Below are 16,056 nucleotides of genomic sequence, written 5' to 3'. Positions count from 1 at the left end.
TCTGTGTGCAATGTCTTGGTGGTCTTAAGCTCAGTCCCTCCAGACCAAGTTTCAAGGTTACAGCGGTCTTTCCCTAATTGCCATCAGAAACTGGAAATATCCTAGAAACATGAGAATCCCCCTCTGAACTCCTGAATCGGCTCAGCGGTAGTTTATTCAACTTAAAGTGTTTTTTTCCCTCCCCTTTGCTATTTTTTGTTTTCTTATTCTTTCTGTTTCAATGGACCCAGCTTTGTTCTTCCACACTTTCGGGCTCACAAGACTAGAGGATTTCCTGAGACAAGCAGCTGGGCCTATTTTTCTAGAGGGTCTGCTTCTCATTTTTGTCCATAGCCCTCTTCTTTTGAGAAGCTTCCACTGTCATAGAAAGAAGGCCAGCTCTCTCAGGTAGAGCCTTCTGGGTAGTCGATGTTGACAAATGTGATCATTTGTCAACAAGAAGTTGGTGGGCTGCAGCCATCCTGTCCCCACTGCAGTGCTGCACTATGGGCTGCTGGGCCCCATGAGGACTGTGTCCAACCGTCTCAGAGCATCTATGACACCACTGCCATTGCTGATGTGCTTGGATGTCCCCATAACTGTGACAACCTGAAGGACCAGGGCGCTGTCTTCTTCCTGTCTTGACCCCTAGCCCCTAGCATGGAACCCAGCATAGAGTAAGCATCCAGTAAATGCTGCCTGAAATGAAGGAACAGATTCAGCCCAAACCTGCCCAGTGGGTGTTCAAGGCCAAGTACTTTGGAGATAGCCTAGATTCCAACATCTGCCTCTACCACACTTCTAACTCTGGCTTAGCCTCAGTTTCTCCATCTCTGAAATGGGAATAATCAGAGTACCTGTGCCATAGATGTATTGCGAAGATGAAATGTGTTAAAAGCACTTAGCCCAGTGCCTGACACATAGAAGTCACCTGACACATAAATACTTCCTGCTTGTGAATAACTACCCCTTATTCATCCCCATCCACCCCTTCCAGAGCTGCTATAGTAGTCGACGCGCTCTGATCAAAGAAAGGGCTGCATCAAGGACCCCCGGTTTGGATCTCCATTGTGCTGGGGCTCCAACGGTCACTTAGTCACTCAGCTTCGGCCTCTGTGGCCTGCCTTAGGCTGGGGTCACTCCACCTCACCTAACTGACTCGCAGATTGGCTATGAGACAGCACGACCTACCAGATGTGGGACATGTGCGGAAAAGCAAAATCCAGACTCTCAAATCTGCTGCCAAGTTTTGTTCTGGCAAAGCAGTTCGAAGTCTAGCACTCCACGGACCTCACTACATGCCCCATGGCGCCTGTGTCTCTCTGGGGCTCTGCCAGCCCCTGCCTGCCATGATCCACCCCCCACCCCCAGCCCGCCATCAAGACAATGCAGAGCGTCTGCTTGGCCCGCAGTCCTCACCGGGATCCCTGCTGGAAATTAAACCAGCTTAAGGGCGAACACCCAGACGACCTCCCTCCGGCCCACAACGTCACTGCAGCAGGACACGTGGCTCCCCCCATGGGAGCAGCAGCTTCTCATTTCCACATCCTTTCACTGTGCTTCCAGGCTCCAAAGCCGTTGGGTTTTTTTCTTCCCCTTTTTCCAAAAAGGGCATCTTAGTTTGGAGACTCTTAAACCTATTTGTGTTCCCAAGATAAGCTCTTGAGCATAAAATTCATTTCATCACGGGGGGGTCTCTTCCTCTTTTCTTTCCTTCGTTTCATTGTGAAGCTTTCATGAATTCATAAACAGCCCTAGTGGTTTCAGTATCAGTGTCTTATATGAGGCGGGGATTTGTTCTCTCTCTCTATTTCTCTCTCTCCCTTTCTCTGTCCTTCCCTCCCTCCCTCCCTCTCTCTCTCTCTCTCTCACTCACACACACACACACACACACAGCCCGCAATGGCGTTAGCCACAATCCTGTTCTCCTCCCTCCCACCTCTAGACCTGTCCTACCCCTGGCTCAGTCAGCGCTCTCTTTCCTGGCCTCCTGTGGGAACACTGCCACATAAAATAACAAAATATTCATATGGTAAGCCACGTTAAAACCTTGGGAAGATTTAAGCCTGGGCTTCATGTCACGGACACTCCCTCTTGTAATCTGTATTCCAATCTCGGTGTCAGTGGAGCTGTGATCAGAATATCCAAGGTCTCATAAAAGATTCAGGGCTTCCTGACTTCCCTGACATTTGCTGTTTCATGTTGCTCCTGCTGGTTCCCTTTCAGCCTCTGAAGAGTTCACAGTCCCTTTCAACTCGCCCCTGAAGATGGCAAACTTGCCGAGAAAGTCTAGGAACTCAGGACAAGTATAGGACCTAAGTCGTCCTGGGAATTTAGCTGTGACTGGGGTTAGGGTTCTTTAGTTTCTTTTGCTGGCTTCTTTTGTTTGGTTGAGGGTTTTTCTAAGATGGCATTGCTGCCGCCTCCTCTGTGGTACCTGGAAGTAGGATTTAGAAATCCAAAAGGGTAACAAGACTTGATGAAGATTTTCCCTCTTCACCCTAAATGCTTTGGAGGGGTGGGTTGCGGATGCCTGACTCAGTGTGTTCACATCTTTCAGGTTCTTTTTATGATTTAAATCATAATAAGACCGTATTTATTACCTAACCTCGACTGTATGTATTATCTAACCTTGAAAAGCATTGAGGCTATCATTTGTAGGGGTGGCAGTCCCTCAGATAGGGGCCAACACATTCTCTGATGGTCAAGTTTAAAGGCAGGTATATTACGTGTGTGTGTTTCACAACAAACACCACACTGGCATGGACATAGGTAGTCTAAACATTCAAGCAAGGTGTATTATGATTCAAGGAAGCCAGATGTAACTAAAGGGGTGCTTGTGAACAGATCTTTTGGTTTATTATGAGAATCATCATAGGTGTCTTAGCCAGAAGCACAAGCAGATTTCTAATATGATTTACTTTCCATTCATGCAATTTATACCTAGCTTCTCAGAAACACATTTAGGGAATAAACTGAGTTACACCATACTTCTTAAGGATGTCACACATCTTCACAAAAAAACAACCCTGATGCACCTACAGAGATGGCGAGAAAAGAAGAAAAGACACATTGTCATATGGCTAACATTACCCAGCCATCGGAGGCCAGAGGGAGAGAAAAGAACAACAGATTCAAGACACTTTCAAGATACCGCTTAGTAAGTCACAAGTGTATAGAATTTTTAAAAAGAAGGAAAGGGGCTTCCCTGGTGGCGCAGTGGTTGAGAGTCCGCCTGCCGATGAAGGGGACACGGGTTCGTGCCCCCGGTCCGGGAAGATCCCACATGCCGTGGAGCGGCTGGGCCCGTGAGCCATGGCCGCTGAGCCTGCATGTCCGGAGCCTGTGCTCCGCAATGGGAGAGGCCACAACACTGAGAGGCCCGCGTACAGCAAAAAAAAAAAAAAAAAAAAAAAAAAAAAAAATGTAGAACTCCAAAACTCAGGCAATCAAAAACTAAACGCCTTTAAAATTTAATCTCTTTTGAAAACATATTATCTTAATTATTTCTGTAAATGCTGTGGCCATTAGGCAAATTAACACAAAACCCCAGATCAAAGTGCCATTCACACACAGACAACTTGCATAACATTAGGTAGCATGAAGGTGAACAGGTGCTATAAACAACCTCTTGGAATGTTTTTAATGTATCCACTAATAAAACCTTCTGAAGAGGTTAAAAAAATGCTAGAACACAAATTGATAATTAAAGGCAAGTTGATGGTACCTCAAAATTAAAGCTGTCAAGTGAGAAAATTATAATCAAAATTGTCTGTCTCTGTACTTCTCAAATCCTTCCCTGTGTAGTCACATAATATAAACATATATATGTATATATATGCATATGTTTCTGCATATGCATACGAAAAATCAAAGAGGCAAACACATAGCGGTGAATCACAGATAACACAAAAAGAATATGCAATCCAGTTTCATAAGTAGATATACCTATAAACACACACCCTCCGACACAGGCGGGCAAACAGGACATTTCCTGTTATAGAGCAATGTAGTTCTGAGAAATCATATGCACGGTTTTTGAGTTCTGTTACGTTCTTTGGAGAGTACCTTATTTAAGAGAAGTCCACAGTCAGATATTTCTGGAAGTAAATAATCCTATCATTCATCATGTTTGGTAACTATAGGTTTTTTTTTTTTCATTACCAGACATAGCCCATATTTTTTATTTAGAGTCAAATTTATTTTTTTCAAAGACATAATACCGTATAAAAGCGTGCTTCTCAACAGGGGGTGAGTACGCCCCCAGGGCACATCTGGCAATGTCTGGAGACATTTATGGTTGTCACAGTGGAGGAATGGAGATGCTGCTGGCATCTATGGTAGTGAACAGGGATGCAGCTAAACATCTTCAGTGCACAGGATAGCCCCTCTCAACATAGAATTTTCTGGACTAAAAAGGTCAGAGGTTGGGAAACCTGGATATGGATTATCACAAACATTTCAAAATTCCTCACATCATGTCCCTCAAAGACTTGAAAAATGAGAAGCTGGAAAACACAAAAGAGAATTTTTTTAAATAGTATTTTGATTATGAAAAGAACAGTTGCGTTTTGTAGATGCTACAATATATTATTTCACCTAAAATATGTTCTTTTTTAAATTTTATTTTTATTTACTTATTTATTTTAATTGGGGTATAGTTGCTTTACAATGTTGTGTTAGTTTCTACTGTATAGTGAAGTGAATCAGTCATATGTATACATATATCTCCTCTTTTTGGATTTCCTTCCCATTTAGGTAACCACAGAGCACTAGGTAGAGTTCCCTGTGCTATACAGCAGGTTCTCATTAGTTATCTGTTTTATACATAATAGTGTATATATGTCAACCCCAATCTCCCAGTTCATCCCATCCTACCCCCCCCCCACAAAGTGTGCTCTTAAATCTACCACCTGTAGTTACATTACAGTCAAACTGTGAGAAATGCTGGAAAATCAGCAAGGATCTCAGAAAAAAAAACATTTACCCTGAGACACCCTTCACTGAACAAGGAGAGTATCCTAACCGATGTGTTAAAATCAAATAAAGTAAGATATAACAAAAGCCTAACTTTTTAGCCAGTGAAAAATAGACACGTCTGGCATTTAAAGTCCTACATGTGTGTATCCATCCAATTCCATAGCATCAGAGCTCTGATGTTCAGTAATATAATAATATTATTTGTGCGATCAGTCAAGGTATAAAATGTGCGTACCCTCAGTCTTTAATATTAATAAGTCTTGTAACTAGCAGTTTCTCGCAGCTCCGAATTCTTGAGCACAACTAGAAAGGGCACTTATCCTGAAAAATCTAATAATTTACAGTTTTATATACTTCCTTCAATTGTAAAAGTCTTGTTCAATAAACTTTAAAATGCCACTATAGAGCAATAACACAGACAGTATAAACCCAGCCTGGGAAAGCTGTGCAACTAGAAATTGTTCCCCTTTCTGCTAGAGCAATAAAGTTTATATGTTTGAACTGACTGTAAAAAGGTTTGAATGTTGGCAACTGGGGAATAATCTGTCTTCTTTATAGTTATTATCATATTTCCCACAAGACCCCTTGGTCTGTGTCAATCCTTCTTGTATATGACACCTTTGTACTGTCAGCGAAAGCAAGACTACTTTACTTTTTTTTTTTTTAACTATAGGACTTGTATCTGTTTTCCTTCAGATTACAGCTAACAGGATAAATTATTTCTGACAAGCATCTATTGCAGCATTTTACCAAATAAGCCGGTGTGAGCTGCTTTTCCAAGAGTGGGGGGAGGGGGGGAACCTCCCCTCTTCTTCTCTCTCTTTCTCTCCCACTGATTCAAATGCAATTTAGGGATGGGTAAATTGGAGGAAATGCCAATAAAAAGAGATTTGTAGGAAAGTTGCTCTGAACGCCAGAGGCCCATTGTAACAAGGTGGCTGGGTCCTCAGGAGGGCTATTGGACGTGTGTGGAGGAGAGGTTTAGGAAAAGGGAGAGGGGGAACCAACCCTTTTCCTTCCAGACATGTCTCAGGTCTGAGAGCAGCTGTGCTGCTGGGTTCAGACAGAAAGCCGAATCCAGCACAAGCGGCTAGAGCTTCCCAGACTCTGATGAACAGCCAGTGAGGACCACAGTGGCTCTGACCAGCAGGGGCAGACACCCAAGCTCTCCCATGGAGGCTTGGGCTCTTGGTTAACAGGTCATCTCAGATGAAACGAGCTTAGGCTCGTGATAATGAGCAAAGAGTCAGTGTGTGTGTGTTCGTGTGTATTTATGTGCGTTTGGGAGGGCGGTGTTAAGGGGCAGAGGGTCTCTTCCCCTCTCCCTCTCCCAGCCCCACCACCATAAGTTAACAACAGATAAAGGAACCTGTACCCAGGAATCCATGACACACGACCCAGCTTGACTAAAACACTCCCCTCTCTCTCCAACTCTGCACCACCATTCTCAAGTGCCCCTGCCTTCCCGCATTTAGAATAACACAGCGGAACAGTTAGAGAGGGATAAATAGGTACTTGCAAACACCAGGTTTTTAAGCATCAAAAGACATTATATGGCCGGTGGTCCATGGAACTGGCACAAGAAGTCTCTGCACTTTGGAACAAAGTCTCTCTAAGAGACCCATGGGAACAGGATGGCCAGGCACATGGAGACAGATATAGAACATATATGCCTGTGCATAGCCCTGTGAGGGCACACGCACACTCAAACACAACTCAGCCAACTCAAAGTGAACAGTCAACTCAAATATGGAAGTTCTGGTGCGGGAGGGTAAATGCAAAATTATATTCATAAATATAGCAAATCTATCAGAATGGGCCATGCAAATAAAACTGAGTAAATACGACTCATCTCAGTGACCCTGGGAACAGCCTGAGCCTCACGCTCATGAAGGTGAGCTCAGGGTGTCCTCTTTTCCCCCTCGTTCTCCACGAGTGCTCAGGGCCACATTCTGACACATCCTCCTCACTCAGTTCGCACAACAAACATTCTAACGTACGTACGGTGACACCAAAAAACCATCATCACCATAAGCGCCTCATATATCAGGAGGCTCAAAGAGCACTGTATCCCCTCTTACTCCCCACTCCACCCCAGAACTGCTACAGACTACGCTTGTTAACAAAGGTGGACTCTCATGCCTCTTAATATCCCTTGAAATGGCAGCGGGCCTCCTGGAAAACCATGGATCCATACTAAAGGTTTTGTATTCTCTTCAAAATAGGTTCTTGGGCTTCCCTGGTGGCGCAGTGGTTGAGAGTCCGCCTGCCGATGCAGGGGACGCGGGTTCGTGCCCCGGTCCGGAAGATCCCACGTGCCGCAGAGCGGCTGGGCCCGTGAGCCATGGCCGCTGCGCCTGCGCGTCTGGAGCCTGTGCTCCGCAATGGGAGAGGCCACAACAGTGAGAGGCCCGGGTACCGCAAAAAAAAAAAAAAAAAAAGGTTCTTGATATAGGTCAAAAGTTCTTGGGTTGGGTCATATCACAGTGATATTAATAAAAGGACAACAGATGCTTTAAAAATTTTTTGGTATGTAACACAGATATAGAAAAGTACACAAATCACAAAGTGTACAGCTCAGTGAAAAAATACAAAATGCTTTACAAATGTGCACATCATTTCCTGCAAAGCCCATGCTAATCATCTCTGTATCCTTCTCAATTTTTCTATGTGCTGTTGAAGTGAGCACCTTCACCACCAGTGGAATGGAAGAGAGTGGAGGTAGAGGTATTTCCCAAAGAGTAAAGTATGTAACACAGGCATCGAATTCATCAAAGGTGTTCATGAAATGCAGATTTCCAGGCCACAGAGAAAACCTGCTGAGGCCAAGCCTGTGAAGCTGCATTTCATAAACAGCCCCAGGCTATGCTTGAGAACAACTGACATTGCCTGCTTGAATACACCAGCAATGCCCCTCCTGAACCCAATCATTCCCTTTTTCAAAGATGGAAGGGCCTCAGCACACACATTTCTGAGATCATAGTCGGTGAAGTTCAAAGATTGGCACTGTGTTTTGACACAGAAAAGAAAGGGATTTAGAAAAAATAACTAATCACAAGGGAAAAGAATTGTCCTGGAAGCTCTGCGTCATCCTGCCTTTCCCTGAACTCTGTAGTCTGCAAATCTTACTATTCTGGGCATCCTAGTGGAATTTTAAAAATGCAGAGAGGCAAGAGTCTCCTGAAAAGGCCACAAGTTGGATCTCTCCTCCTCTTCCTTTATTATTGTCCTTTTTATAAATTTTAAACAAATCCAGGGATTTGTACCTCACTGGTCCTAAAATACACCTTCCTTCCTGAAACCAAAAGGAGTTGGTTTTTTGTCGGGACATATTTCAAGACAATATCCTGGGACCGCAGAGGTGCTCAGGAAGACACCATGGTAGGGCCAGCCTTTAGAATAAGTAAGGAGCAGAAGGAACCCACTAGCCCAGGGAAGACTCTCATTTAGAGGGTCTGGTGTTACTGTTCCCAAGCTTATAGATTCTCTCCATTATCTGATTATATGTGGAACTCGACCAAAACACAAATAGAGCAAAAAAGGCAGATCAGTGGGCATTAGGTATTACTGCTACATTCTACTACTTCTCAACTATCAATTACCACAAATGCTACTACTACTATAACTAACAAGTTCTGATGCCTGCTATGCGTGACGCATCATTCTACACTCTGTAGATGCATCACATCCTCAGAGCTTCTCTTACTCAAATGTGCCAACAATATTATTTCGTGAGAGACAAGATCCTGTCACAGGTTAGTACCATTTTTCTTATACATGGATTTCATTCCCATTCCATTCAAGGCTGAATATAAGGACGTCTGAGTGTGTAAACTAGACAAGTGCAGGAAGAGAACTCTTCTGTTAAAAACTGTCAATAAGTTGAGGAAATAACAAGAGAGGCTATATACTAGATGCCTTGGGACAACCAAAGATACCTTCTTTCTATAAGGAACAGCTAGTCTAGTGAGAAAAACCAGAAAAAGCAAAAGAAAGCTCTATGTTATAAAAGCATTATAATGAAGTAGATGACAAGTCATTGAAGCAGAGGAAGTGGGAGGCCAATTATAAGAAAAAGTATATACAGGATATATCCTTTTTTGGAGAAAATGTTAATACCCTTAGCAAGATAGTCTCATGTGAAACAATCAGAGAAATACCAAATAACTGTATATAGCCAGTTGTTACATACAGCAGTACAAATCTGAAGAATCAAGAGAAGAGAAGATTCAATGCAAGTTGTAATTACTGGGAAAAAAATAAGAAGCAGCGAAGTTTGAAGGATGGATAGAGACTCGATATACAGAGAAGACAAGAAAGCATCCCAGGAGGAGCAGGGGGGACAGCAAGGCAACCAACTTGCCTGGAAGGTCTGGACCCATGAGTGAGAAAGAGGAATAGGGAAAAGGACGCAGGGAGAAAGACTGTCCCCTCACCTCACCAGTGGGCACCACATGCTAACGTCAGACTTGGAGCAGAGTCCAGACCACGGTTGACCGGGCCAACCAACCTAGGTCCTTCTGCTCCTGTGGAAATACTGAGGATCTCTGAAAGCTTAAATGACAATCCAAAAATCCCCAGAACGTGCACCATCTTAAGGACAGGGTTCCTAGTGACATGACCTCAGAGGCAGCAACTAGATCTCAGAGGATGAGGTTGGGCTGAGGAACATCTTCTATAGAAGAGCTCCAGAGAAAGACCAAAAGCTGCTAGAGGTGAGGCCTGTGCTTCAGCAAGAAGCACTTTCCAAGCTAACGAAGGACAATGATGGGCATGGATTAAGGTCCTCCTAACTCCAAAATTCAGTGATTCTGTGAAAGCTCTGAACAGGAGTGTGAGGCATACCACAACTCTTAGGTGACTGCGGTCCCCTGCGAGAGTTTCCGAGGCTCCCACTGACCCGGTGCCTAACAATATAAACATCCATCCAGGGTGGTGTCCTTGCTGATGTGACCACCACTGAAAGCAAAGAGACACACTTTAACATCAGACAAGAACAGCACTGTTTGGGTAAAAGCATGTGAAGCTGCTAGCTTGAGAACATTAATTTCTTGGGTGAAGTTCTTTGCTGGATCCTTGATACGAGGCATTGTTTTGTCACTAACTGCAGAAATAATGGTAATACTTTGGTGCTTGCGTAATGTTTTATAGCCTGCCCACACTTTCATTAGTATGAGTGTGTTAATCTTGATAATAAATCTATGAGGTGGTATTATCCCACACCATAAGAAGAGAAAATTAACACCCAGAGAGGGTAAATGACTTGTTCAAGGCCACACAGCATGTAATCACCAGAGCTAGATGAGGGCCCCTATTAACCAAGTCCTCACAGTTTACTAAATACTTGCCATGTGCAAGACACAGGGCTGGCCACCACCAGGACACAAAGATGGGTCGTAAAGGTCACGGGAACCCAATACAAAGGGAAAGCACCTTGCTCATGGAACCTGGTCACCATTCAGTTCACTTCCCTTCACGTCACCTAGGCTGGCTGGACTCCCTTCCGTCATCCCACCTGAGGCCGGGTCTCCCCCTGGCATGCTCACCTTTATTACGTCTCCAGCACAGGTTCTGTACTACTTGACAAGGAGGTAATAAATGAGGACCACTGTCTGCCCCTCTTCCTCCATCTCACAGCAAAGCCCCACATCCCAGGCAGTGGGAGAACAGCTAGGCACTGGCTACATAAAGTGGCAGGGAATCTTCTGGGGCCACTAAGGAAGCCAAGTAACATTGAATCATGAACTTCTCTCCCAGGGAACCAGAACACCCCTCAGCAGTCCCCAGTGGAGAAATCAACAGAGCCCCCAACTCCCCAGCAATGCCTCCCTGCTTCTCCATAACCCAGCAATCAGGGCATGTTCTGCTTCCTGCAGCCCCGGGGATCCCGAGCCCCTCGGAGCTGCCAAGGCTTTCTGATGTACAGGCTGCTGCTAATACCGTGTTATTAAGCACACATTTGTCTCCACTCCTCTGCGCACGCCTGCTTCCCTGCCTGAAGAAAAGCCACACATGTGCTCGCACAGAGGGACACGGCGGAGGGCCCTGGAAACCACAAAGGGAAATCAGCATGCCAAGGGTTAAGCACACCCTGTAATAAGCATCTCTGTTCCGGCATGTGGCGAAAGCCCATTACCTCCTGCCACATTACCTCATTCATTTCTTATATGCGGATGGTTTATTTTCCCATGAGCACCCTGGCTCTCAGTATTAAGTCCCCTCCTTCGCCTCTATTTCTCTATCCATCACATTTAACACTCTGACAGTAACAGTCTATAATGTTTCTATTCTACAAAACCGCTCTGTCAACTCCAGGCTTCCAGAGCAGCAACTGAGGAAAATAAATAACATCAACGCCAGGGACGACAGCATCACAGCTCCCTTTCTGCTGGGCTTTTTTTAATTTTATATTATTCTAAAAGGGAACAAAAAAGAAAGGGGATGGGGGAAGGTAGAAGCAAGGAAGAGAATTTCCTTCTCATCCAGTAGACAGACCTGAAGGGGTAGGCACGGCATTTCCCTTCCAGGCAAAGAAGTGATTTCCCCTCTCTGCTCTCAAATCCCCTGACCACCCCCCTTCCACATTCATGGTGGTTTATGGAAGCACTGGTATTTACTGCACTGCATTCCTCTACCTGCCACCACAGAAGCAAAGCAACAACGTCGAGTGGGTACAGGGCACCCCATTCACAGTGTAGAGTGATTCATAAATTCTTGTCATCTTTTCTGGAAAAAGAGTCCATGGAGGAGATGCAGGCTGTCCACGGGTCTGTAACCTTTGTTCTGGGGAGACACCCAGGGAACAGAGACTCTGGAAGCCAGGAGCAGGTAGAAAGGTAAGAAAACATTAACTCCTGAGAAAGAAACCACTCTAGAAAGCTGCCTCATCTCCCTATTCCTAGGGGTTTACCAAAACTGGGTGGATTTCATCTTTTTAGATATAAATCACTTAAAAACATATTATCTTTCCTCTAGCTTCTTTAAAAGATATCCAGATAGATAGATAGATGGATAATCTTGAACATAACTTGGCTTCCTCTTCAGAACCCAAATCATTCGTCATTATGAATGCCAATTATCACCCAGGCCCACTGCTAGGTGGGAGTCTGCAAGCCTGTTTTACGTAAACTCCATCTGCTGGGCTTTTATAGTTATACTGAGGCCTCGCCGAGTTCCTCTTCTTCGTAGTAGTACAGTGTTATAGTTCACATGGCTGTGGTACCAGATCCTGGAAGCCAAAGCTGACCTTGATTGATGGGTTGTGGGACCTTGTTTCTGATCCCCTCCCTGCTGGGTCCTCACCTGTAAAATGGAGACAATCGTGTTTCCTAGCTCCTGGGGTGGCTGTGAGGATTCCCTGAGTTAATACCCATGAGTGTTAAAGACAGTGTCTGCCAGTAGTAAGTGCCCAGTAAATATTAGTGATGACCATGCATATATTCTAGCAGGGGTGGGGAAACCAGACAACCATCCAGTTAGAATCATGTTTGAAATAAGAGTCAAGGGGTTTGGCGGGGGGGGGGCCTTTGGGCACTCTGTTAAGTCAATTACACAAACTGATGTGCTCGGAGCCTTTACTGGGTCACGTAGAGGCCTTCTGTGCCAACGGCCCCTCGCTTCACATGGGGGAGGCTGCCAACAGTGGGTGCTGAATGGTGAGATGTATCAATACCACGGCGAGATTCATTCAGGATCAGGAAAGAACAAGGGGACGGAAGACAAAACGAGAAAAACAACTAACGGCCTTTCACTGAACACAGCCAAACACAATTCTGTGATTCCTTCTATTCATCTCCTCAGGGCTGTTTCTCAGAGAAAGGGAATAAGAGGTACTGTGTATGAAACTGCCTCGATAGGTATGAAATACTCCGTGCGTCATTCTTTTTACCAACAGGACCATTACTATTACTCAGCTTTGCACCCAAGAGCAGTTAAAAGGCACTTTGTTGTTGTTTGTTTCTGTTTTATGTTGAGTTATAATTACTTCACAATGTTGTGTTCGTTTCAGGGGTACAGCAAGTGATTTAGCTTATATATGTGTATGTAGACATACATACATATATTCTTTTTCAGATTCTTTTCCATCATAGGTTATTACAGGATATTGTATATACTTCCCTGTGCTATACAGTAGGTCCTTGTTGCTTATCTATATTCTATATAACAGTAGTGTGTATCAGTTAATCCTGCACTTTTAAACCTAAAGGTATTCAGAGGTGGGCATCTTGCTTTTCTCCCTCTGCTGCTACATAAGGGGTCATGGAATTTCCTTTTTCCATCTCAGGTGTGGTAGAATGGAGAAAAGGACAGGTTCGGGGCCTAACCCTCTCGATAATGGGTACCGTGGGGATTCACTCACATCCACCTCGACTGCCCAGACCCACTCCCCACCAAGGGGAGGTCAGACTCCAGCACATCTCAGCCTTACAACTACACCTGCATTCCAACTGAAGGGGCCGATGAGAGAAAAAAGTTAAGACCAAGTGGGATGGAGTATTTCTGATACCCGGAGGCAAGGAGGAACTGGTTCCCAATACTTCATTTCTTGTCTGGTTCAATTCTAAACATCACAAACAACTTACTGAGGAAAGATTACTTCTGCTTTTATGACGTTTGTGTGTTGCAGGGCAGGGCAGGTGATACAAGGACTCTACTCAGACTAACTGACTTTATTTCATTATTTTATTTTATTTTTTAATTTATTTCATTTATTTATTTATGGCTGCATTGGGTCCTCGTTGCCGCACGCGGGCTTTCTCTAGTTATCGTGAGCGGGGGCTACTCTTCATTCAGCGTGCGGGCTTCTCACTGCGGTGGCTTCTCTCGTTGCAGAGGATGGGCTCTAGGTGCGCGGGCTGCAGTAGTTGTGGCACGTGGGCTCAGGAGTTGTGGCTCGCGGGCTCTAGAGCTTAGGCTCAGCCGTTGTGGCGCACGGGCTTAGTTGCTCCGCGCCATGTGGGATCTTCCCGGACCAGGGCTCGAACTCGTGTCCCCTGCATTGACAGGCGGATTCTTAACCACTGCACCACCAGGGGAGCCCTATTTCATCATTTTAAATGATCATATTTCATTAGTGCCACTCATAGTATTCCTTGACACTTTAATCTTTCTATTTTGGTGACAGAAAGGCAAAGGTGAGCTCATGGCACCAAAGGTGTCCCCCCTAGGGAAGGAGTGAGCCTTTCATACAATTTCTTTCCAACAAATTAACATTGAGAATGCCTACGTATAAAGAAGGCACTGGAGGGATAATACATAGGCAGGCACAGTTCCTGTGTTCAAACGTTTGTAATTTAGTGAAGAGAGAGGAACTTAGGCACAAATGACTAAAATTAAAGGTTGAATCAAGGGTTGAAAAATACATGCTAATAAAAGCTATAGGTATTTGTTATAGGAACAAGGTAGAAGGGGTAATTAATCTGAATGGGGGTCTCAGGAGAGCTTCCAGATTTTCACAGAAAGAGTGATTTTGGGGAGGCTACAGAGCTTTCTTTCGGTCATTAAGCATTCAGCTGTTAGAGTCATTCAAACTAGGTTCAAATCCTTATTCTGCCAATTCCTACATGGGTCATTTAGGGCAAGTTATTTAACCCCTCTAAGCTCAGTTTACTGGTCCATATAATGGGGACAATGATAGTATAGGCCTTACAGCTTTGCAGGGAGCATTAAAAGAAATAATGAATGTAAATAACACAGTGTCTGTTAACCCCTAAGTTAGTAGTAGCTATTTTTATTATGATTATCCTTCCCCAAACCCTATGAAGTAGGTGATGTTATGATTTCACTTTCAGTATTGAGGAAACAAGCACAAGACAAATTAGGTAAACCTGCCCAGTGTCACATAGTAGACGGAGGATCCAGGACACAAATGTCGGGTCAGTCTGACTCCGAAGTCCAAGATTTTCTTTCCCATTCTATTTTATTCGGATCGACTGCAAACTCTGGACTCCTCACAGAAAGGAGGCCCCAGAAACTTGAGATCTAAGTCTTGGAATCACCTGCAAATAAAGTATGATTCTAGGAGATCACACTCTGTCTCTAGGGAGACAAAGTCAAATGAATGTCAGAGATGTAGCCCATAAAAAAAGTGAACAATTATACAGAAACAATCACAATATTCTATGAAACTAAATAATTTGCCCCAATTTGGAATGAACGAAACTCTAGCCAGCATCCAAATTCCCTCCCTTTCTAATTTCCTGGCTTTATTAATGCCAAGCCCATCCTCCCAGGTAACCAGATTGGAAAACCTATAAACACAGATACAATAGAAGTAAAGACGGATGACATCTCAGAGGCCTAGTTCAACTTGGATACAACGCAGCAGAAGCTTCTGTGACAACCCTGGCAAAGCCTCATTTCTGACAGTTACAGGCTTAAGTGGGCATCTGTGACCACAACCTTCTGGCTATTTGGGGACAGTTATAATTGTTAAACAGTTTTTCATTTCATTGTACTGAGTCATCTGTCATCTCAAAAGTTAATAAATGAATTAAATGATTCAGTCATCCTTGAGTCATACCTATCCTTCAACCTCCTTCTCTAGGTGGTCATCAGGCTCTGCTAATCTTTCTTTCAAAATAGCCTGATCCTTTTCATTCCCCGAAATACCATTCGTTTATTTAGACCCCGTGTCCTTTTGTCTCCTGGCTGAAGTTCCTGTCTTCAATCTCTCTCCAGTCTAGTACGCCCTGCACATTTTCACCAGACAGAAGGTCCTTAAGTCTGGTTTCAGCATATGGCATCTGTGCTCAGGGAACCACTGGGCCTCCACTTCTTACCACTTATCTAACCCTTCTGCTGGACACACAGTGCCACAGGATCAATAACAACCACATGGGGCTCATTTTACCCACTGCATCCTCTTCCCAATATTTCCTCCAATTTGGTCTAAATGACCATTTCAGAGGACAGTCCCACAAACAGACCATGCATATAGAAACAGGTGTATCGAAATTTTATGGAACGTGTCTAGGGCCATATAACCACACATGGATGAGCCAGGACTTGCTTTTCAGATTCCCTGTCTAGGGACATCAAGATAGGATATGGTACTAAAGGTGCCTGACTCTGCAGAATGTTGGGGTCAGTGGGTAA

General features: G+C 44.3%; 1 protein-coding gene and 1 non-coding gene across 6 annotated transcripts in view; both read right to left on the bottom strand.

Annotated features, from left to right (window-relative positions):
- The window catches only part of PBX1 (PBX homeobox 1), a 316,529-nt gene that overhangs the window by 172,250 nt on the left and 128,223 nt on the right, over positions 1-16,056 (bottom strand). The window lies entirely within an intron of this gene.
- On the bottom strand, positions 7,544-7,646 carry LOC116745333. The gene has a single exon (XR_004347390.1). It is a non-coding gene; the product is annotated as a U6 spliceosomal RNA (small nuclear RNA).

The sequence above is a fragment of the Phocoena sinus genome, chromosome 1, assembly GCF_008692025.1.
Source record: "Phocoena sinus isolate mPhoSin1 chromosome 1, mPhoSin1.pri, whole genome shotgun sequence".
Classification (NCBI taxonomy): domain Eukaryota; kingdom Metazoa; phylum Chordata; class Mammalia; order Artiodactyla; family Phocoenidae; genus Phocoena; species Phocoena sinus.
The sequence above is the reverse complement of the archived record's forward strand: the minus strand, read 5'-3'. Positions and strand labels throughout refer to the sequence as shown.